This window comes from Balaenoptera physalus, assembly GCF_965194825.1.
Source record: "Balaenoptera physalus genome assembly, chromosome: 13".
Taxonomy (NCBI): Eukaryota; Metazoa; Chordata; class Mammalia; order Artiodactyla; family Balaenopteridae; genus Balaenoptera; species Balaenoptera physalus.
In genome coordinates, this window is record NC_138892.1 from 88,723,682 (window position 1) to 88,749,324 (window position 25,643).

The 25,643-nt window shown below is 35.7% G+C and overlaps 1 protein-coding gene across 3 annotated transcripts in view; it reads left to right on the plus strand.

Moving 5' to 3' along the window:
* Positions 1 to 25,643, plus strand: part of SOX5 (SRY-box transcription factor 5) — a 990,465-nt gene that overhangs the window by 572,581 nt on the left and 392,241 nt on the right. For 2 of the 3 annotated variants that reach the window (XM_082419736.1, XM_082419738.1), the window contains exon 1: positions 1,864 to 24,877. The exons of the other annotated variant lie outside the window; for it this stretch is intronic. The gene's annotated coding sequence lies outside the window, so the exon portion shown is untranslated. Of the gene's footprint in view, positions 1 to 1,863; positions 24,878 to 25,643 lie in introns of those variants that run through there. 3 annotated transcript variants of the gene reach the window in all.

Sequence of the window (25,643 nt, forward strand, 5' to 3'; positions counted from 1 at the left end):
CCCTTTCTCCTCCTCCTATGTACCCTCCTCCTTTTTTTTCTTTTTTTTAAATAGTGTTGCTCATAGATATGATTAAAGACATAGTCTCCTAACAGATTGAAAGTTTTTGGAGATAACTGTTGAACCATTTCCTCAAGATTTAGTCAAATTGTCTGGTGTCAGTTTTTTTAGCAATTTTGACAAAATAGGTTTTAAGTTTATTTAATTCCAGACAGAACTCTTTTTTTTTTTCCTTCAACAGTTCAGAGAATAATATTTTATGACTACCCAAAGATTTCATTAAGATCCATACTTTGAAGGAATTTAAATTTATCCACTTTTATTTTAAAATCAGTGTGTCAAAGACCCCGAATAGCCAAAGCAATCTTGAGAAAGAAAAACGGAGCTGGAGGAATGAGGCTCCCTGACTTCAGACTATACTACAAAGCTACAGTAATCAAGACAGTATGGTACTGGCACAAAAAACAGAAATATAGATCAATGGAACAGGATAGAAAGCCCAGAGATAAACCCAGGCACATATGGTCACCTTATCTTTGATAAAGGAGACAAGAATATACAATGGAGAAAAGACAACTTATTCAATAAGTGGTGCTGGGAAAACTGGACAGCTACATGTAAAAGAATGAAATTAGAACACTCCCTAACACCATACACAAAAATAAACTCAAAATGGATTAAAGACCTAAAGGTAAGGCCAGACACTATAAAACTCTTAGAGGAAAACATAGGCAGAACACTCTATGACATAAGTCACAGCAAGATCCTTTTTGACCCACCTCCTAGAGAAATGGAAATAAAAACAAAAATAAACAAATGGGACCTAATGAAACTTAAAAGCTTTTGCACAGCAAAGGAAACCATAAACAAGACGAAAAGACAACCCTCAGAATGGGAGAAAATATTTGCAAATGAAGCAACTGACAAAGGATTAATCTCCAAGATATACAAGCAGCTCAATATCAAAAAAACAAACAACCCAATCCAAAAACGGGCAGAAGACCTAAATAGACATTTCTCTAAAGAAGATATACAGATTGCCAACAAACACATGAAAGGATGCTCAACATCACTAATCATTAGAGAAATGCAAATCAAAACTACAATAAGGTATCACCTCACACCAGTCAGAATGGCCATCATCAAAATATCTACACACAGTAAATGCTGGAGAGGGTGTGGAGAAAAGGGAACCCTCTTGCACTGTTGGTGGGAATGTAAATTGATACAACTACTATGGTGAACAGTATGGAGGTTCCTCAAAAAACTAAAACTAGAACTACCATACGACCCAGCAATCCCACTACTGGGCATATACCTTGAGAAAACCATAATTCAAAAAGAGTCATATACCACAATGTTCATTGCAGCTCTATTTACAATAGCCAGGACATGGAAGCAACCTAAGTGTCCATCGACAGATGAATGGATAAAGAAGATGTGGCACATATATACAATGGAATATTACTCAGCCATAAAAAGAAACGAAATTGAGTTATTTATAGTGAGGTGGATGGACCTAGAGTCTGTCATACAGAGTGAAGTAAGTCAGAAAGAGAAAAACAAACACCGTATGCTAACACATAGATATGGAATCTAAAAATAATAATAATAATAATGGTTCTGAAGAACCTAGGGGCAGGACAGGAATAAAGACGTAAATGTAGAGAATGGACTTGTGGACATGGGGTGGGGGAAGGGTAAGCTGGGACGAAGTGAGAGAGTGGCATGGACATATATACACTACCAAATGTAAAATAGATAGCTAGTGGGAAGCAACTGCATAGCACAGGGAGATCAGCTCGGTGGTTTGTGACCACCTAGAGGGGTGGGATAGGGAGGGTGGGAGGGAGATTCAAGAGGGAGGGGATATCGGGATGTATGTATATGTATAGCTGATTCACTTTGTTATACAGCAGAAACTAACACACCATTTTAAAGCAATTATACTCCAATAAAGATGTTAAAAAAATAAATAAATAAAAATAAAATCAGTTGTGTCAAGAGAATCAATGAAAAATTGCTTTGTCTTTTAAATTTATAAATTTACATTATGTAAAAATACGTCTCTTTTTTACTCATTGGTATGCTTCATAGTTAAAATGAGTTATGTTAACTATAGTTGAGACTGATGTCTATAGCTGAAAAGAATATGCTAATTCTAATTTACCCATCATAATTTTGCTTACAAGTAAGTTGAGAAGAATAACTTTTTCTCAGGTTAAGTAATATGATGGATTAAATACAAATCTCAGAGTATAAAACTTTTGACATCCTTTCTGGTCTTAATAGCCAAACTTAGTGCTTGTTATGCACAAGGCACTTATGTTATGCATATTCATTAATTTATTCCTTACCATAGCCCTATCAGGTAAGTATTATTATTATCAGTCTCACTTAACAGATGGGAAAATTGAGGCACAGAGAGTAACTTTGAGTAATAGAGACAGGATGTGAACCTAGACAGTTGGGCTCTTTACAACGCATGGTCTTAGTCTTGACATCACACTGCCTCACTAGAAGGAAACATATCACATTCCACAGTTTCTGTAACACAAAGAAATGATTCATAGCAGGGCACTAATGACTCTAATAAAGCAAAACAAACCACACTTCAGAGCAACCAATCAACCAACAAACATAAATCATCAAAAAAAAAAGTTAGATTTGGATACATGAAGAATAAATAGGACCCTAAACAATGAACTTGGTATTGGTATTTGGTCTTTCGTGTTTTATTTTTTAAAGAAGTACATCAAATCCATCTTAAGAATTAGGGTCTGGTTTGGCTTTCTTGTTATTGTCCTGAGTTGTCAATGGGAAAAGAAACCGGTAAAGGAAGATTTAGATGGTGCTCTTTCACTGGCTATCTATATAGTATTTCGAGAGTTTTGCAAATCTACTTTTATTTAAATAAAGTATTTGAACATTTTCCATTGCTATATTTCTACTTCTAGTGATTAGGAGTCTAGAATGCCTAGATATAAGTAAAAAAGACTAATGGAAATTAATTTACTTTTTTCTTGTAACTGACAAATTTACTGCTAGGCAGATGTATAATGAAATAAAAGTGATTTATTTTACCTTATCTTCAAATAGAAATGATTTACTTTTAGATTGATATTTTAGCTCCTTTTTGTCAACCTGCTTTTATGGATTTTTCTTCCCAAACATATCTGGAAGATTCTCTTCCTTAATGTTTTTATCTTTTCATATAATACGTTTCAAATTTTCCAATTCTTCTATTTTTTCTCTGAGTCTCCCTTTATTTTCCTGTCGCTAAAACTGCGTCCTTAATCATTTGTTTTTCCTTTTCTGTGTCAATCCATTCATTTTAAAATTATGATTCCACAAATTACTTTTCTGTTTCATTTTCTTGCAAAATGATTCATTCTCTTCCCATAGTATCTTCCTGTAATTCTTGTTCAGAACCTAGTGGTTTCAGAGAACTAAAGCATGGACCTAATTGTTTATAGGAAGATCACAATCTAAGATGTTGAAAAGAAAAGATAGGCTGATTATGAATTCATCTATCTATGATGATTCTTCTCCCCGTAATCCCTTTATCTTTTAATATTAGATCATGTCTAGGTGATTTTTTTACCTTTGATTTGGAATAAGAGTGTAGAGTTTTCTTTGCATCACTAAGATAAACAATGTTATTGTCAACAACTGCAGCCAAGGCATAAAATTTTTAAAAAATAGAAAAACATTTTAGGACTCTTTCCAGGATATGTTTATTAGTATCCCAACTTTTTAGGTTTGTAATCTGTATTACCCTGACTTGTCTATGCTCTGTCTCTGACTCCTAAATAAAAATACTCAACTGACATTATAGCTTAAAGAACACTGGTATCATCTACTCTTTTTTTTTTTTTAATGTCTGACTGCAGATAGATGGGCAGCCTTGGTGTACAAGGTGTCAGGGTACATCTCCTGGCCTTTCCCCATCCTTTAACCAAAGCAGTATAATTTTTATATTTTATATTTGGTGATGGTATGCAAGATTTTATTGACTCCCGAATTCACATTCATTGAACGCAGAAATGAATATCTAGTAAAATTTTGAGAACCACTGTTATTTTAATTCTGCTCCTTTTGTAAATATGGTTCTCTTAGAGCTTCATTTTTTTATCTATAAAATGGAAAAATAATAACTACCTATTATTATCTATTCTGAGGAATATATAATATGGTGTGTTTAAAGTGCTTGCACAGTATTTAGCATTAAGTAGTTCTCAATCTATGTTTTTACTCCTCCCCAAATCTCTTGACTGGCAAAATAATTAACAGACTTGGGAAAGGTAACTGATTTAACAGCAATTCCAGTACTTTCTCCAAAATATGAGAATTATTGAAAAGACATTCAATTGATTACATTTTTTTCCCTAGACTTGGGAATATGTGAAAAAAATTCTACACAGCTTTGCCATCTGTGAATCAATTGTATAGTTTACACATTTAATTTATTTTTTTAAAATTTATTTATTTAATTTATTTATTTTTGGCTGCATTGGGTCTTCGTTGCTGCATGTGGGCTTTCTCCAGTAGTGGCGAGCGGGTGCTACTCTTCGTTGTGGGGCACTGGCTTCTCATTGTGGTGGCTTCTCCTGCTGCGGAGCACGGGCTCTAGGCACGCGGGCTTCAGTAGTTGTGGCGCAAGGGCTTAGTTGCTCTGCAGCATGTGGGATCTTCCCGGACCAGGGCTCGAACCCGTGTCCCCTGCATTGGCAGGCGGATTCCTAACCACTGCACCACCAGGGAAGCCCCACATTTATATTTATTTAAATCTAAATCTCTCCACTGTAGAAGAAGCAGTAGTGGTAATTATGATGGTAATCTCCCTGGATAAATTTGCATTAGTTGTACAAAAGTAAGTCAGCTGACATACCTACGAGGATGGCTATAGGAAAAAACAAAACACACAAACAGAAAAAAATGGAAAATATTAAATGGCAAGGATATGGAGAAATTGGAACCCTCTTAATGTTGCTTGTGGGAATGCTATATAAAAGAGTTTGGTGGTTCCTCAAAAGCTAGACAGAGTTATCATATGATCCAGCAATTCTGTTCTGTGTTATGTATCCAAAGGAATTGAAAAGAGAGAGTCAAACAGAGACTTGTATATCAGTGTTCATTGTAGCACTATCACAATAGGCACTATGTGGAAACAACCTACATATCCGTTAACAGATGAAAGGATAAGCAAATGTGGTATATTCATATCATAGAATATTGTTACCTAGAAAAGAAATGATACATGCTACAATATGTATGAGCCTTGAAAACATCATGCTAAGTGAAATAAGCCAGACATAAAGGAATAAATATTATGTGATTCCACTTACATTAAATATGTATAACAGGCAAATTCATAGAGACAGAAAGTAGATAAGAGGTTACCAGAGGGTGGAGTGGAAAGGAAGATGGGGAATACAGAGTTTCTGTTTGGGGTGATGAAAACATTTTGGAAATAGATAGTGGCGATAGATGCACAACATTGTGAATGTCATTAATACCACTGAATTGTACACTTAAAATCGTAAATATTTTTACATATGTATTTATCTCCATACTTAAAAAAATAATAATGCAATATCCCAGAAACCATTGAAGAGTGAACTTTAAATGGGTGAACTGCATGGTGTGTGAATTATATCTCAATAAAGTTGCTAAAAAGCTGAAAGTCTGTGGTTTTTTGTTAGGAGGAAGGGAGTCATTACTTTTCTGTTCATATGATAGGCTGTGGGATAGGCCATACTACTTAATGTCACAGTATTAAATAGAATGCTGCTGTGATTAACTGTTGCCCAGCAAGAATGTGTTATACCTTAACGGTGCACTCATGCATGCTGATGTGCTATTAGGAAGTGAAAGGTTTCTGGGTTTCTCCAACTTGGTGAATGAGTCACTTAGCTGGGGGAGAGGACTGTCGATAACAGAACTTCCGAGTCCTGCTTGTTAGAAAGTCATTGTGGAGCTTTGTCTTCATGCTTGTTTCCTTGAGCTCAGGTAAAATATTTGTACTATTTGTTTGCTGTTTTGATAATAAACCAAAAGAATGAAACCTGGAACCATACCCTGCCATCTTTAAAATAATGCCTGACTCTAGCTGGAGTACCGTTTCATACCTTTTGAAGTTTTTTACCCTGTGAAGCTATCACTTTGTTGACAAGTGGAGTATCAACAATTGATGCTCCAATAATGAAAACTAGGCTGAGCTAGGTTAGCCTGGAGCTAAAGAAAAGTTACACCGAACAAGTCGAATTTAAATTGAAATAAAGTAGACATTAGCCAAATAAAAATTTGGATAAACATTATTACAAACGAAGAAAATAGTAGAGGAGAGAAGCCTTAGTTCAGAGATGACTTGGTACATCCTGATAATGGAGCTAAAACTGCTGTGACTGGAGCTTGGTAGCACTAAAGAGGTGTTGTGTAGGCCACAGTAAGGGTGATGGATTTTATTCTAAGTGAAAATGTGAAGACTGAAGGACCTTAAGCAGGAGAAATGATTTTTGTTTGAAGAACGTCAGTCTGAGTATTGTGTTGGGGACGAAATGGACTGGTGGGAACGAGAGCGTGTAGAGACAGCCTGAGAAGAAGTTGTAGTACTTTAGCTGGAGATGATATGCTTTGGACTATTGTGGTCACAATGACATTAGAGACAATGAAATGATTCAAGATACATTTAGGACACAGAACTAGAAGGACTTTGAGACAAAACAGATTTGGGAGCCTGAGGGAGAGGAAAGTGTCAAGAATAACTGAATCCTGGGGTTTTGGGCCCAAGCAATTGGGTGGATGTTGACTCCATTTATCATGATAGAATGGAGTGGATGGTAGAGAGGTGGATAGTAGAGAGGTGATGAGTTTACTTTCGGGACATGTTGAGTTTGAGATGCCTATAAAACATCCAAGTGGAGATCTAAAATTAGAAGAGGGGTCTGAGATAGAAATATTATTTTGGAGTCTTGACATTTAGATGTTACCAAAATTGAGAGATTAAATGAAATTGTCCAGTGGGAGAGAGAAGAGTGAGAATTGATGCTCAAACCAAGCAGCCACAACATTCAAATGTTGAGCATAGAAGGAACAACACTCAGAGAAGTCCAAGAAGGGGCAGACAGAGAAGAATGATGAAAAACAGGGGCTCTGCTGTAATGGAAATAATGAGAAGACAATGTTGAGGAAAGGAAGGCTTGGCCAAGGTCAGGTAGTATAAGAATTGAAGTTTCCACTAGGTTTAGTAATATGGAGGTCATTGTCAATCTTAGAAATAGTAGTTTTGGTAGTGCTGTGTGTGGGTGAAAGCTATACTGTGTTTCCTTGAGAAGTGAATGTGAGGTTGTTAAATGGTAACAGCAAGAGTAGACACCATTTTGAGGAAGTTTATCTGAAAAGGGTTGAAGAACCAGTACTAGGGAGGCATGTGGAATCCATGTTCTGCCATCTACTATTTGTTTGACCATTGGAAAATTATTTAATATCTCTGGTTTTGTACCCAATGGGGATGATACTAACAAGGGTGCCTACCTGAAAGCATTGGTTGAAGCGTGTTTATGACAGTGCGTTGCTACTTAGTAAGCACCTACTAAATGTAAGCAATGATTATCCTTGATCTGGATATTATAATATCCATGATATTATAGGGATCTTCTCAGCCACAAAACTAAACTTTATAATCTTCAAAAAAATTTTAGATGGAAACCCCAAAGCCAGGCCAATCAGAGTATAATGACAGGAAAATTAAGGTCTGTTTATCGTAAATAATCATTTTAATTTCTTATTATTATACTTGGTTTGAAAGTCTTTCCAGTTTCCCATTCTCTTATAACCAAATATTGTTTTACATGTTTCCTACTATCCTGCCATGTTTTATTGCAGAGATAAAATGCAGTGTTTTTGTTATAGACGTTGGCTTAAAATTATTTTGAATTTATAAGGATATTTTTTAAATTATTGTTTTTAATCAGAAAAGACATTTATTGGGGGAAATATTATTCTAGATAACTTATAGACCCTACATTACCTTCCTATTTCTACTCCATGTTGCATATTGTCTGTATACTTTTATGAAAAGAAACTGTTTTGGCAGATACTAAATCACTAAATTAAAAAATAATTTAGACTAACTTGTATATTTAGTTACTTTTTATATTTCCTATTTATGTATATTTACCTTTTAAAAATACCAATTGAGCTTTTCAAATTGCTGTGTTTCAACTGGCTTTTTTTGAGCTGTAATCCATCTATTTTAAACACAGATATTTCTCACATTTCAATTTAAAATGTTCAGTTCATTACTATGGACCCACCTAGTGTCGACTTCTAAAATTCATTTCCTTACTGTGTATGCATGCTTATGCTATACATCATATAAGTCGTATAATAAATGAAATGCTTAAATAATCTTAACATTTAAAAGCTCATTTCCAGAATCTTAATGTTTTTGTTTCCTTTCTTATGGTACGCATTGTGTGCAACATAAACAATCTGAAAATAATTGACTGTGGGTTAAACATACAGCTACTAGAAAACCATCTTATTGCTCTTTTCAGCATCATTCACTCAAGAGGAAAATGTAATCACTGGTATGAAGAGTAGTATTATTGAAAGGGATCATTTTACATAGGAATTTGTATGACTTATTTTGTGCACTGGAGTTACTTTTCTAAGTTTATAAACAATACCTCATTGGCTGAAATAACTGCTAACACTTATATTGCATTTCACAGTGTACAAAGCATTTTTTCATGTATATTGTAATATTAAATATTTAAAACATCTTTGCTAGATAGGTATTGTTATCGTCCCCAAGTTACAAGTGAGGCAACTGAGGATCAGAGAGCTATGAGGGCAGAATTATGACTTGAACCTAGGTTCTCTGAATTCACATAATACATGTTTGTGTTTATTCACTATATTATATTGCTTCTGAGAGTTTTTTTTGGGGGGTATATAACCCAATCAATACATTTCTATTATAGATAACTATGTACTCAGTATGCATATTACATAAAAATTTGCCTGGCTATCATGTACATAAATTGTTTAGAAACTGGCCTATTTGCTAATTACAGTAATAAGATTTCATTAACTTTACTGGACAGTTCAATATATTCTTCTTCATTGCATTTCTGTAATCTTCTCGTCAAATAAAATATTTTGTTTACATCATGTTTATTTTCAATATATACAATATATTGAAATATAAAACATATTACTTAGCTTTTTATGACAGACACTGCACAAAATTTCCTTTCAGTTTCTGCCAAAATAGAAACAAACTTGTTCCTTTCCCTTGTCTCGAAGGAAAAAAGTCCAGTACAGGCCGTTTACCCAAGCAAACCTCTTAATGTGTTCACTCGCTTTTTTGGGGGGCGGAAGAGGGGGGATATTGGGTTTCCTTGTGAATGGGGAGGAAGAAATGTAAGGGAGGAGAGGGAAAAAAAGTGTTGGATTCTCATCCCTTCTTACCCCACACTTAACCCGGAAGACTGAATATGCAAAAGGACATTTCTACTGCTTCTTTGAAATCTTGAAGCAATAATGAAATAATCTGCATCAAGTACTAGACAACACAAAACTTACAAGGCAGAATACTACTGTGGTCTGATAGTTGGTCTCCAGGTGCTACAAAGCCAATTGTAAGAATGCAAAAACATAGGTTACTTTGGTATGCACGTCTGCCTAATGGTCATGGTTGTTAAACACTCAGAGAACCACAAGGGGGGTGTAAGCCCCTATGCGGAGGGTCCGTCCACAGTTTGTCCAGGAAGTTGTCCAGTGCTGGGGCGCTTTACTTCTGGTCTTCGTGCCTGAGGTCCCCACCACCACCACCTGGCCGCGGTGGCTAGTGTTTTTGAGGCAGGACCCGACAATGGTCCAACACGCTCTGGCTGCCAGTGCTAAACCCGTAAAACCAAATCGGGTAAATCGTCGGTAAAACCAAAGGACAAGTTGATAGGCAGTTAGGTCGTCCCCTCAAACATGGTAGTGCAGGCCACCTGAGACTGATGGGGCACTGCCCATGCCACTGACCACCTGTTCTAGACACTGGATATGGACAAGTTGCACCGGCCCCCACGAGAAGGGCAGTGAGCTGACTGCGCTGCCACGGAGATAATCCTGCCGCGGCAGACGGTATCTGCACAGGGCACGTTGCTGACGTCATCGCGCACGCCAGGCACGTTCCCTTCGTGCCCTGCCCGCGCAGGGGCTGCCAGGAACCTGCCACCCCCGACCCTTGCCTTGGTCCTGGCCTGCTGATTCTCCAAGTTTAGTTCTTTGCAAGCGCCGCCTGCCAGCTTTCTGATATCACGGGTCACTGTCAAAGATTCGTTTATCAAGGTGGGCCAGAACTTACTGGAAACATGTAAATTTGATTTTGTAGATATACTGATGCCTGTATATGTGTATTTATATGACCGAGAATACATTTACATTTAAAATAGTCAAAGCCTTTATTGCCCTATTTGAGTTACTTGAAGTGTTTGAAAAACACTAAGGTAAATGGTTGTGTTGGGTTAGCTGGTATATTACATATATGTATGTAAGAATGTATTAAGTTTTACGTATATATGTGATAAACGTATATCAAGGAGTAATAAAGTATATGGCGAACACTTAGGGAATTACCCATTGTTATGCTGGACTTTACACATTCAAACAATGAACAGTCTTCCGTAGGAGTACATTATGTTAGCTTCCTTTTCAAGATTGGCCTAGAGGGAGATGTGGACATGTTGTATTCTTCAGGACATCCTGTAATGGAACCTCTGTGCTAACAGGACAGCTATGTATCTTTCAAAGAAACATAAAATACTTAGTAACTTAGGTATGTCTTTTCTGCCCCAGGATTGGTTGCAAAGTAAATAAAGGGGATATAGTGAAGGAGTGTTTCTGAGGAATACATGTGAATTGTGGGAAATATGACAATTATAGTTGTGTAGTGTTTGAGGATAGTGAAAAAATAAGATGGAGGGAAAAAGAGCAAACTTGTGATAAAATAACATGGGATACGTGTTATAAAATGTTTATAAGTACCTAGTTTAAATCCTTTTAGTATTCTAATATTTATCTCCCTCCCCTAATATATCTTAATTTGCTTCTGCAGACATTTAGAATTATTTTTGATGGGATGCTTTTCTAACTTTTCTAAGGTTTAGTGGAATTCTCTTCCATCCCAACTCTGCTGCAGCCTCTGCCATACAAAATCACTCTTATTCTCTAATATTTCTGTTCTCCCTAAGTTTTGGGGGTTTGGGGGGGATTGTTTTTGAGAAAGTGTTCCAAGTCTAAAAAGTTTGAAGATTACTGCTTTATATTTTAATTAATCAGTCATAACTAGTTTATTAGCAGCCTAGTTTTATTTACAGAATGCATATTTAAATATTATACACTTCAAATGCAGAAATTATGAATGGGATAAAATTTGTAGTCTTTCAACTTTTTGTACTTCACTCATTCATGCATGTGTGCATGCTGGACTTAGGATATAGTCAGTTGTTTAATCCTGTTAAACATATCTCTGAAAGCTCTCTAAGGTCAGGCCATTAAATTAACCAGTCTGGGTTTCCCTGACACTGAATTTTGCTCTTCTATGGATATGTCAGATTCAGGAATCAAAGACAGTTCCTTGAATTCTGCATCTGCTTTTGTAATTTCTTTAACTGTAGGTATGTAGACAGAATTGCATATATGTGACAGAAAAGCATGATCATATGTATTTGACAGAAATTATAGAAAGGTAGAAATGAGATAAATTTATTGTTTTGAACTAATAGAATGTGATTTCTCATTTGTGTTTTTCATAACTGGTCTTATGTTCAGGCAGCAGTTCCTGCTTTCTCCTGTGCTTCCTCAATATCTTAATTGGATAGCTTTCTATTTGTTTAATTGGCTTAAGAATTTGTTTAAGTATGTATTAATTTAGGAGGTTATTTGCCCCTTTTTTGCACTTAGATGCATCCATTTGAATGTTCTTTATGTAACAGGGAAGTTTCTTTAAAAGAATTCACTTGCTTTCCTTAAGCTAAAAAAGAGTGGGCATCTTCAACATATGTGTTGGTATTTATCATTCCCCTGCCATGTTTCCAGAATATCAGAATGATAGGGGAAATCATTAGATTCTCTCCATTTAATTTAACAGTTTTAGTTGGATGGGATCATTATTGCATTTTCTTTCAGTGAATTGTGCGTTGCTTTTTAGGTGAATCAAACTGTTCAGGTTGCTTACGATGTTCAGCCTTTGGCATAATGTCACTAATGATTTGTACAGGACCTTGAAATAAAGCAACAGGAAAATCTATCAACAAAGAGATATAAATGGAATATTTTTAGATCAAAAATAAGATTTAAATCTTTGTACTGGAAGAAAAGGACAACAGTGGGCAATTGCATACTTGATCATTTTAAATGCAATCAAAATGGCAGTGACTGCCTAATTGCCAAAATAGCATCTGGACTCCTGGAAAAATGTAATGGTAGTTGTATTTGACAGGGATTATTACCATTAAGAAATTAATAAAGAAGTCCATTATTTTTTCCTCAAAACTTTAGACATTTTAAATTTTCTACATTTTCTTCTCTCCCTGGTATAGTTTTCCTAGAGTATGCCTTCAGTTGATGCTTTTCTGTTTCTAATGTAATTTTTAATATGGAGACCCTGTGTTGTTTGTAGAGTCTTTTTTATGGAAGGGAATAAAATAGTTGTGTGTGTGTGTGCATGCATGTGTGTGTGTGGGGGGGGTGTGTGTGTTTGCAGAGAGGTGGAGGAAGGCTATGGAATTTATGGTTTCATTTCATCAGAGATGAACTCTTTTCTTTCGGTATTTCAAGAGCATCTCTCACCAGTTACTGACTAAATTGCCAGAATCAATGGTTTTTAAAATAGGCCTCTTTTTAAAAAATTGTCATTATGTTTGTCCTTTCTTGAAACTTTATTTTTTCTAGTTTAGTACTTTACTCACCTTATTAAACAGGCTTTCATACTTATGAAATAAAATCTACTTTTACTATGATACTTTACACACTTCAGTGTAATATTTCCATCTCTAAGTTAGAAACCTTTACTCAGAAGTTCTGCCATTATGTCAAATTCAATGTAGCATCACTTTTCCCACAAAAAACCCCAACTTCCAAACTTCTGTTAATACCACCACAGTTGTCCATGGACTTTGACCTTCCACCCCATGTTGTTTCTTACACTTCAATCCTAGCCTAGGGAAGGCTTCTTTGTGGAGGTAATACTTAATCGTGGTGTAAAGGTGGTGATGAGGAGCGTGTCCTGGCCTTGGGAAACAGGTTGTGCAATGGCCTGATACCAGGACACACAGACGTAGGGTCCTGAAGTCTCCTGATCTTTTTCTTCAGATAGAGCATGCCATGGGTATTACAGAACATTGAAATAGTCTGGAAGATACAATAATGAATAAGACAGAGCATCCATCTTTTTAGAGCTTAGAGCTAAGTAGTGGGAACTTACGTTCTACCTGTTATGGGAGTCCCAAGAAGGATAACAGGTAAGGGATCAACATGGGATTCCAATGGAGTCTGCAGCTTCAACAAATCTTAAAGGATGAGTAGCAATTAGCATGATAAAATGGGGTAAGGGAGTGTGGAAGATATTCCAGGAGGAATGCATATTTCACACAAAAGCATTGAAGGAAGAAGCAACAGGCTGTTTGCCAGCAACTTTACCAGCCTGGTACAGCAGGAGCATGAAGTTCATGGCATGTAGGAGAGATTTGGTTGGGTAAAAAGACCGTGACAGAGCATTGGAAGTCAAATGTGACATGTTAAGGACTTTTATTTATAATTAGGCTATCATATCTCAAACTCTTCTAACTATATACAAGCCTCTGTTAAAGAAAAATATTATATACCCCCAAGGATATATTCACTGGGGTCTTTGAATTTCAGTTAAAGAAACATTTATATCCGAAACTAAAATCATGTTCTATGAAAATATTAAATTGAGGACTATTATTTATTTATTTACTTTTGTCTGCATTGGGTCTTCGTTGCTGCACACTGGCTTTCTTTAGCTGCGGTGAGCAGGGTCTACTCTTCGTTGCGGTGCGCGGGCTTCTCATTGGGTGGCTTCTCTTGTTGCAGAGCACGGGCTCTAGGCACGCGGGCTTCAGTAGTTGTGGCACGTGGGCTCAGTAGTTGTAGCTCACGGGCTCTAGAGCGCAGGCTCAGTAGCTTGTGGCACACGGGCTTAGTTGCTCCGCGGCATGTGGGATCGTCCCAGACCAGGCCTCGAACCTGTGTCCCCTGCATTGGCAGGCTGATTCTTTTTTTTTTTTTTTGTATTATGACTTAGAGAAATCTACTTTTTTTTTTTTTAATTAATTAATTAATTTATTTTTGGCTGTGTTGGGTCTTCGTTTCTGTGCGAGGGCTTTGTCTAGTTGCGGCAAGTGGGGGCCGCTCTTCATCGCGGTGCACGGGCCTCTCACTGTCGTGGCCTCTCTTGTTGTGGAGCACAGGCTCCAGACGCGCAGGCTCAGTAGTTGTGGCTCACGGGCCTAGTTGCTCCGCGGCATGTGGGATCTTCCCAGACCAGGGCTCGAACCCGTGTCCCCTGCATTGGCAGGCAGATTCTCAACCACTGTGCCACCAGGGAAGCCCGGCAGGCTGATTCTTAACCACTGTGCCAGGAGGGAAGCCTGAGGATTATTTTTAAAAATGAGATTTTTAGTCTTTTTAGCAGGTAAAATGCTTTTTAATAACAAAAATTACATATTAATTACAAGTCTCTAAGAATAAGATGTGTGGGGTCTGCTGATACGAATTTGAGAAATCTTGTGTATCGTTGATGAGCAGCCATGGGAGAGTTTTTAGTTTAATTAGATGTGTATTTAACTAATTTAATTTATGTATGTTTAACTTTTTTTGAAAACATAATGGATTCACATTCAAAATAAAGAAAAAGTATAAAAAGCTTTAAAAAGCATACAGCAGAAAGGTTTTAATCTCATAACTATCTTCCATTTGTCCAGTTCTGACTTCCCCCTGTCCCCACAATTATAACCATTTTGTTTCATTTTGTTGTATATCCTTCCAAGGTTTTCTTATATACATATAAGCAAAAAGAAACTTGATGTCTTATTTTCACACATTTTGTAGCACATTGTACTCAGTTCTTAGATATGTACCTTGCTTCTTTAACTTTATATATATATATCAGCAATTATTATATTGAAGATGTTTTTATATCAGTGCAGAGTTACATTCTTTTTTCTTTTATTAATAGCTTTATAGTATACCATTGCTTTGTTGTTTCCCTGATTAATGACCTTTGGATTGTTAACAATTCTGTGCTATTACATGCTGTTCCACAGTGACAAACTTTGAATATGTAACATTCTGCCCATTTGAAAGTATATCTAATAAATTCCCAGAAGTGGAATTGCATTTGTAAATTTTGTAGGTGTTTCCAAGTTGCTGTCCAGAAGGGTTATATTGACATACATTTCTACTAGTAATATACAAGAACATGTGTTTCCATAAGTCATAAACAGACTATAAGTGCTAGTAAGCTTTTGCTGTGTTAACAAACAACCGTACTCTGTCCATGGATTACAGTTAAAAAAAATTTTTTTTTCTGCATGTGTAACATGAGGTCTCTGTGGGTCAGCTGTGTGTTGGCCTGATTGGACTGAGTTGGGGTCCATTTGACTCCATGTCTCTTCTCATTCTAAGACCCAGGCTGATGGACTGGCACCTATCTGAGATATGCTATTTTCATGGTGGAAGGCAGAAACAAGATAAGGTAGCTGAGCCAAATCAGACATTCACAGAGAAAGCTCCATATTCCATCGGCCAAAGCAAGTAACGTGTCTAAGGCAAAGTAGTGGAGTAGGAAGTAAAATCCACTGTAGGGAAGTTTAGCAAGGGGGACAAATTATTTATGAATGAATAATACAGCCTAACAAAATGTTAAAATTTTCATTTTTTGCCAAACTGATAGGTTAAAAAAAATAGTAGTCACCTTGTAGTTGTAAATTGCACTTAAGTTAAAGGATGTTAGCATCTTTCCTTTGTTTAAGAACCACTTCTATTTCCTTTTCTTTGAATAAGTTATATTATTTGTCTGTTTTACTATTGGATTGTTAACCTTTTTCTCATTGATTTCAAAGAGCTCTTTACATATTATGGAGGCTATCGCATTCCTTTGATATGGGTTGCGTATACTGTTTTTCCAAAACAGTAAGACTACTCCAAGATTATATTGCAGATTGCTCATATTCTCTTCTGGTGGATTTATGGTTTTATTCTTTACATCTAAATCTTTATCCATTTGGAATTTATATTCCTGTTTGCCTTTGTCATGAGGTAATTGTTGAGCATTTGTTGAAAGCCACCTATATCATTCACTAGATAGAATATACTGAATTTTTCTTCTGTGTTTGGGTATTTTCTGTACTTTCTTTTCTATTCCTTTGGCTTTTCAATCCATTCAATATACATTGTTTTAATCATTGAGACTCTATATTATATTTTAATATCTGGTTACCTGAGCCCTTATTCTTTTTCAGATTTTTAAAATGATTTTTCTTATTTATTTTTTCAGGCAAACTTTTGAATTAGTTTGTGTAGTGTTTTAAGCATATGCTGGTATTTTAATTTGAACTTATTAAATTTATACTGTCATTTAGAAAGAAATGATATTGATGCTACCTATCCAGGAACATGGTATATCTTTCCATATTGTGTTAAAGCTTTCTTCAAATAGGTCTTTATGTGAATGATCTTATTCTTAGATATTTTATCTTTTGTGTTACTAATGCTGATGGGGTCTTTTTTCCCACTATCTTTTGATAACTAAGCTTTGTTCAAATAGGTCTTTATGTGAATGATTTTATTCTTAGATATTTTATCTTTCGTGTTAGTAATGCTGATGGGGTCTTTTTTCCCATTATCTTTTGATAACTGGGGGTCATCCTATATATACAAAAGCTATTGATTTCTTTATACTGCTTTTGTTCCCCACTGTAATTCTGAATTCTCATAGTGCTTCTGGGGTTTTCAATTGATTCTCTAATCTATATTTTATTAACTCCAACAAACTAATACTAAAATTATTGAACTTCAGAAAATAGTGTCCCCTGCATTAGCAGGCAGATTCTCAACCACTGCACCACCAGGGAAGCCTCAGAAAATAGTTATTTTAAAGTCACTTGTTACTTAAAATCCCACATAATTTTGTTTCACTAAATAATACTTTTATCATTTAATCTTACGTTGTGATAACTTTTGGAAGTAGCTTTCTTGTAGAGTGGAACAGGCACTAGGTTGGTAATTGGAAGACTTGGGTTCAAACTGGGGTTCTGCCTATTACTAGTTGTGTAATCCGAAGCTAGATAATTTTTGTTCTTGTACTTCACTTACCTTTTCTGTGACGTGGAACTAATATTTGTAACTGGTATATTCCAGATTTGTTTTGAAAATTAAATGAATTAACCTGTGTGAAAATCGTAGATTTCTAGTTAGTAAGAACTTGATAATATTTTTATTGGAACAGGATGTCCATATTTTGCCCTAGGTCATAATTCCTTGAAAAAAAAAAGTTTATCTTTGCGTCCTCACCTTTTATGAGCATGCTCTGGCCAGAAAAGATGCTCATAAAAAAATTATGTGTATTGATTCATTTTTTCCCCCTCAATATGTCTAGTAAAATTCAAGGAACACACTCAATACTAGAACAGTGCTTATTAAGTTGACTTGCTCTTTAAGATTAAGAATAATGGTCCACCTATAAAGGCTGAATAAATCTGAAGTTTGGTCCTCAAACCAGGAAGGGCATGCATTTTTATTTTTTTAAGATGTGCATATGATGCTGACATATCTTACAAATGCTTATAGTCTTTTAGTCTGTGCTTTGACTTTAAGCAAAACTTAAAAATAAATGTTTCAGATTACAGACCCATGATTTGTTTAGAGTTAATTAACATTTAAGTGTTTTTAAATACTAACGTACCATTTGATACCTAAACAGTTCTTCGACTTTAGGGAAATTTACAAATATCAATTTATCTTTTTTCCATTTATGAAAGTATACATTATAAACAATAAAATTTTACTATGTATAGATGCTTTACAATACAAGTGTAAATTAAACATTCTGTACATACTTACTGAGTAATTGAATGAATACAGTCTTTTGATAATGTCTGGGGTTTTTTTTTTTTTGCATTTTAATCCTGTGGCATAGTCTGACTGAATTATTTTCTAAATTATGGCAGTAAGTCATTTTTGTTAACAATAGCATGAAAAATAAAGAAGCTGTGTATTTGGCAGGAGTTCTACACAGTGTCCACAACATTCATTTTAAAAACTAGTTTTTCTTGAACATAATTTGCCTGTCAGGATTTCTCCCATTTCAGCTTTTTAGTTTGTCTCTGAGTTTCTCATTTGATGTCTTGAAATTTCAGATAAAGGCAGAATCCCTTGTATTTATTTCTCCCTACAGTGCCCGTCACTGCCATCACACGCATATGATGTGTTGAATATAGTAATAAACTGCTGTTAATTCTCTCATTGAATTAGATAATGCCAATAAATGTGATTGTCCTTATCAGAAAAAATGAAAGTTGTGACTTGAAAATTCAAGCACAAAATTTTCAGAATCGTAAATAGGTGAATTTAGTCATAAAATTAGTTCTTTTGAAAGTGTGGTCATTTTTTGTGACCAGTTAAGTTCTCCTGGTCGTTTTAATTTAATTGAATTTAGCCAAACTAACTTTAATTAATAAAAGATGCTTTTCTTCACAATCTTATATTGATGTGTGAATGTAGAGTTATTGCATTCTTTAAAGGGTTAAAATAAAGTACAAGGGCTGTTCTTAAAACAGTTTTAAAAGGGCATATAACTGGAACAAAACTGAGAAGGGTAAGAAATTTTACTTTGCAGATTATAAATTGATTTATCAAAGAAGAGATTAAAGAATAGGAACTTGAGAGTCAAGAGGGACCTTAAAAATCATCTTCCCTGAGATGTTAAAGTTGTAGACAACACCACACCACTAGTAAGGAAGGAATAGAGACTTAGAGCTCAAGCCTCCTTTCAGCTTAGCTACGATTCTTTCCTCCGTGGTGTTCTAGATATAAATAGGCTGAACATTGTTAATAGATAATATTTTAATTTACCATGAATAAGATTTGTCATTTACTTAGTATGCAGTCAAAGAAAAATATAGAGAATAGACAAGTGAAATCAACTTAAAAATGAAGCTAAGTGTTCAGATGTTTTCATATTTTACTCAGTTTTCGCTCTTATTTCTGCTCTGGTTAGTTAACATCAAGAAATACATACCATGACTACAGTGGAAAAACTTCCCTGAAAGATGTACACTAAAATATTTTATAGAAATTATCTAATAAGTAAGAACTCAAGCCACATTGTAGCAATATTATGGTGCTACTTTTCACTTTGCTGCTGCCTCAATGTAGTGTGTTCCTGGAATTTCTTTCCAGGTTGAGAAATACATAACAGAAAGTTTGGTGGTCAAGAACACTTTTTTAAGGTATGGTCCCATTCGAATGGCTTCTCTTCTCGTGGGTTATATGGATTTTTTTACTCAGTAGGAGTCTTGACTATTACCACCAGAGTGATTGGTTCATGTCTTTTTTAACCTCATGAACTGACGACAGTTAGGCAACACCACTTATCACAAGGAGAGGTGATTGTGTAACGAGTAAAAAAATTAAAGTGTAAGTTAGGTTGATCTTCCTAATAGATATCTTTTCCTGAAATGATCCTTTCTGTAAGACAGAAATTTCACTACTGCAGAGTAGTTTACATGTCGACCAGAAGATAGGCCTCCTTTATATGCAGTTTCACTTTCTGTGGTTTCGGTTACCCATGGTGGTCAACCATGGTCTGAAAATATTAAATAGAAAATTCCAGAAATAAACAATTTGTAAGTTTTAAATTGTGCGACTACTCTGAGTAGCGTGATGAAATCTCACACCACCCGGCTTTGCTCTGCCTGTGATCCCCATCTATTAACATCGTTATGACTGTATGACCCAGGATCACCAGAGCACATTGATCCTCCTCTTGACATATCATCAGAAGGTCAATAGTAGCTTAATGCTATGTCACAATGCCTACCTCATTCACCTCACATCATCTCATCACAGAGGCATTTTATCATCCCACATTATCACAAGAAGAAAGGTAAGTACAGTATAATAAGAAAAGTGAGGACTACTATATTTTCCCTTGGATACCCAAAATTGTAATCATATTAGAAAGAGAATGTTCAGAAATTATATTTAAAAAGAGAGCCAGACTTTATGGTGAGTGTACTAATTCTGATCTTTATTATCACCATAAATGGCATGAGGGTACTATTCTTAACTGTTTTTAATTGTTGTATAAAGAAATCATCTTTTATATCAAGTTATTTGTGAGGATGGGGTAATCATCATTCAACCTAACTTTGAAGTTTAAACATTCTCTTAGCATTAAAACATTCTTATAAGCACTTTCCTGTACACTTGATATTTAATAGCTGTTAGGGTATATTTGAGATAAATTAACATTTGGTGCCTTTTGAGAACTTTGGAGGAAAGTTGTCATAACTTTGGTGTTGCCCATTTCTTCACTTGTTAGTTTTGGGACCTCGGACAAATAGTTCTCTTTGTAAGCCTTGGTTCCCTCATTTGTAGTTGGGATGATACAGCTACATATCTCATATAGTTGTTTTGAATGTTAAATGAGATTATTTTATGTGCATCGCAGTGACTGGTACAAAGTTCTCAAACACTAAAAGCTATCATTTTTAAATTAACTTCAAATTCTTCTGAAGGAGATAAATAGTAAGATACCAAACAGTGGGAGCTATTACTGGGAATGGCATCATCTCTTTGAGACAAGTATGAGACGAGTTTCTAAGGTGAACACATTCTTAAAGGATGTGTTATTGAAGAGCACTGGTTGGTCAAAAGTGTGATCTGAGGACAATTCATCTGTATATTCTAACTAACCAACTGACAATACAGAAGACTATGAGGGTGGGATTATATGCCAATTCTCTTGCATAAGTGTATTATGGGGAATTGAATTTTAGGTCTTTAAAAGGAAGAGAGGCTGTTGAATTTCTTAGGTATGTTTCTAAAGAGGTCCAATGACTTAGTCTACTCTAAGTCAAAGTTTTAAGCTGCACATGATAGGTCAGTGGTGAGCTCACCAGGCATTTGGTGAATGGCTCACAGACGTACATTGGTTGGAAGTTCTTTTTTTTTTTGAGAGAGGGAGGGTTCTTTTTTAACACTTTGTGATAAAGCAAATAACTGCAGGGGAAAAAAAAACCAATAGGTGAATATTTTCTTAACCCTTCTTGTGTCAGGTTAAAGCAACATAATATTGGTATTGTCTGACACTGGTATTAAATTCATTGTGGTTATAATACTAAAAGTTTCATTTCTCAAAAATAACCTTCCAAATTCCATAAACTATTGCTTGATTATAGGAACGTGTATCAAATATTAAAGTGTTATCTGTACCTGTGACTACATATTTCAGTTTCAGTTATTAAAATAGAAGATATTTAACAATTCTATCTTAAAAATAGGGGAATGGACATTCTTCCTTTTATTGAGAAGAGAAATATTAGAAAAACTTGCTTGAAACAGTGTCTGAAAGAGGTTAAATTCGGAAATAACTTGTTTCCTGATATTCTCTTTGAGAGTTCTCCAGCAGTGTTCACTAGCATATCTTATATTTTCTTAGTTTGTGTGAGTCTCATTTTTATATCTACCATGGAAACAACATGAGCTCAAAAGCACACTTTTTCAGGTTCATCCCATTTTCCGTAATACTGCTGTGGCAATGTCAAAGAGACTCATTAAATGTTTTATGGGGTTTCTGTTGTAGTTTGTGCTTTGGTTCTCTCTGAAGATATATTTATATTTGTACATCTCTGTTTGTAGATCATTTTGTATTTCCCACCAATTTAATTATTGTTCAGTAAGTTCTTGTCATTGCTTTTAGTGCATTTGCTTTTGGTTTTAGCTTTTCTTACCATATTTACCTTAGAGGGCTTGCATATAAAACAATTAATTTGAATTTTGCTCATATATATTTTTAAAATTAAATTTATTGGAAATTTTTCTTGAATTTTACTTTTAAAGCCACAGTACTTAACATGTTGTTAAGCATTTAATAAATGTTCAGTGAATGATAAAGTGTATCTCAGTCTACATACAATATGAAACTTTCTGGAGACCTACTTATAATAGTATAGCAAAATCACATTGGGATGTTAGTTCTGATGTAGACAATACCAGGTATGTAACCAATTGAATATCTTGAACTTTTCAGGTAATTGATAAAGAATATAGATTTATTTAACACATATTATATGCTAGTCATTAGCACATATTTAATATTTAAACATTTTAACATTTAATGTAAAATGAAAAGAAGACAGTGGTAATTTACTATTAAGCATTGGGTTGCTTGGATCAATTCAATTATTTAATAAAATTATCAATGACAGGATTTGAGAGAATATTTTGGAGCTGCCTTCTCTTTTGCTGACTTCTAAAATCTTGCAAAAATGTTAATTTGCAATGTAGAATTCAAATGAAAGAAAACTTTTACAGCCTAGAAAGGTACATTTAAAACTATTTATTTCATTCAGCCATCAAATACAGTACTAACTTAGTGACAATGAGATTATATCAAATTTAAATTCATTAACAATTACTTGAAAGCCTTTTAAATCACTTAAAAAGTGAGTGCCATCTGGGGATTTTCGTTGAAGTATAAATTCTGGAGTGTTATTTTATTCTGTATTATGGTATCAGAAGTGAAATAAGATTTGGCTTCAAGTAACAAATGGGCCACTAACCAGTTGTATGACTTTAAATTCCTTTTGCCAAAGTTTAAACACTGGGAAACTTAGGGCTGTATATACCCACACACTTTTCTATGCTGCATATGATCCGTGAGCTAATCTATGTGAACAGAATTCTTTATGAGCTTGGAGTTCCATTAGTTCAAGTTATCATTATTAGGATGATCATTATTATATCTGGCAAATTTTCTGTCTAGTTCCTAGTCTATTTCAGTTTCTTCAAGGATAATTTTGCAAGAAATAATTTGTTTTGAATGGCTGCAGAAATGTTTATAGAAATATGTTAAGCTCTTAAACTGACTTCCACACCATTTAACATTTTCCTATACGTCCTTTGTGTTTGTTTGGCATGTGTGTACTTACACATGCACATAGTAAATATCTATAAAAACAAAACCAAAGACAAGGATGAATGTGATATGAGCATCTTTGCTTTACACTGTAGTTGGCCTCAAACCCTCATACTCTCTTTCTTACCTGCTCTGGTGACCTTCTGGATTAGAGTTTCAGAGAAACAACCAGAGGTAGTAGCTGTAGCAAGATAGCAGCTGGGACCATACGGATCTCAGCATCCTGCCTTATGGCCATTATCTTTGTTTCTATCTTTATGCTGCCACTCTGTCTCCTTCTTGTGTTCTCCCTGCATCCTCTCCTCGCCGCGCCTCCTCCTCTTCCTGACTCCAGCTCCCGTTGCTCCTTGTAACTTATCCTTCCTCCTTCTTCATTTTTCTTTATTGATACAAGATGAAACAAGACTCCCTAATTAGGAAATTCTTTAAAAACTATTTTTTAAAGTGCATGTAGCCAGGCAGCTACCATTCCCTAAATCCCATAACCACCATTAACAATGGAAAAAATTATTTTTGTATACTTTATCAATTAGAGTATATTAGATTCTAGCCTCCTTAAGTGCTGAAATAATAGATGTTTAAAATAATGCAACAATTTTCTCACTTTCTATGTAGGAATGGGTTGTTGCTATAATAAAAAATAATTTGAGGCTAATGACAAGAAAGAATAGTGAGTAATATCCTTTCCCCTTCCCCAACTGCTGAAAATGAAAATCATGTCAGCATCAAGTCATTTCTGCCACATCCCTTGTTAACAGCTTTTTTCAGGGTGGGTCATAATTCTGTGTTCTGTTAGTGTCTTAACTCCATAGTGACATGCTTAAATCTTATTCCACATTGATTTTGTAGTGTATATACATGTATTTTTAGGATACCCCGTGAATGATGGATCTCATTATTAAGTTATTATCAACTTTGGCAAAAATGTTATAACCTTTGAATGAGGAATAAATTTATTAATATGATAAGGTTAATAATTGATTTTGCTGTTTGGAATTTGTGTGTAGTGTCTCATTGTGTATGTCTAAAAAAGTAAACTTACTGTCTGCCTGTCGCCAGGAGAAAAAAGTGGGACCTAATCAAACTGCTGTGGGGTCAACCCTTGTGGTTTTAAAGGCCCTTAATGTTGTCCAGCTGCAAAATAAAAGGAATTGGGAGGGGAAGTTGGAAGGAGCGGAGGGGGCTGGGGGGGAACGTGTGGAAAAGAACAGGGAGTCTGGCTTTTATTTTTTTTTTTTTTAAGTGAGTTCAGTGCCAGCCTGGACATTGGCTGTGCAGACTATTGAGCCATTGTCTGCTCCATTTCCAGAATAGCCCCCAGTTAATCACTTCGGCTTTGAAGGGAATTTCCTCGTGGAATTCTCCACAGAAAATCTAATCAACTGACCTGCCCTCTCAACAATGGAAGGCTTTTTTTCTCTCTTTCCCTTATTGGGGCGGGCTCTGTAATGTAGCCTTTTGTGCAGAATGAACCCTCCCAGTAGGAGTGGAGAGCGTGTGTGAGCGGCTGAGTGTGTGAGTGTGAGAGTGTGTGTGTGTGTGTGTGTGTGAAGAACGCACACTATCTCGTGTTGGTGAGTGTGTGCTTACTCCCTGACCAGATGCTGCGGTGCACGGGGCAGTCACCATCTCTGCGTGCGTGTCTGTGTAAGTGTCTCTCTCTGTGTTTGTGTATGTGCCTCTGTCATTTCATGTCAAAGGTACATTACCTGATTACCTTCCTCGCCTGCCAGATTTTTATCTAGATAATTGGAACTGCTATGGAGGCTGTGCCTTGCCAGCCAGCTTAGGAGCCGTAAAGCCCTAGTTTGTCCACCTTGTTATCTGTGGCTGCCTGGGCAGAGGAAATTAAAGAGATCCCCAGCCAGGGGAGCGCTTCCCGCCCTGACCTCCCCAGCAATCCCAAGCAGGACAGTTTGTTAGGACCATCTTTTTGTTTTCATTTGTTGGTTTGGTTTGGGGTTTTGTTCCCTGGAGTGTGCGTTATTTTGGTATGTGGATACCTATTCCCCTCCGCATCGCACATCGTGTTTTATGGAGTTTGGAGCTGAGGAAACTTTGGTTGGGTTGCCAGGACGTTCGCACCACTTTGTGGAAAGCGCGAGCTAACAGTGAGACCGACAGAGTGAGTGACAAGTTGTTTACAGGTTTCCTTGAAGGGGCCTCTGCTATATTTCAATCTGTCAAAGTTGCTTTTCTTCCCTCAGAACAATGCCTGATTGTTGTGTGCGAGAGCGTGTGTGTGTGTGTGTGTGTTTCCGTGTGCGCACGGAGAGAGCCTAGAAAAGGGTGAGAAGGCGTAACAATTCTTTGTGTAAAAATGCTATTACTAACATTTAATCTTTTTGCTTAATGAGTTAATAAATGCAGTTTAATCGGGGTTCTGTTAGTGTACAGATTTCTCTTTTAATCA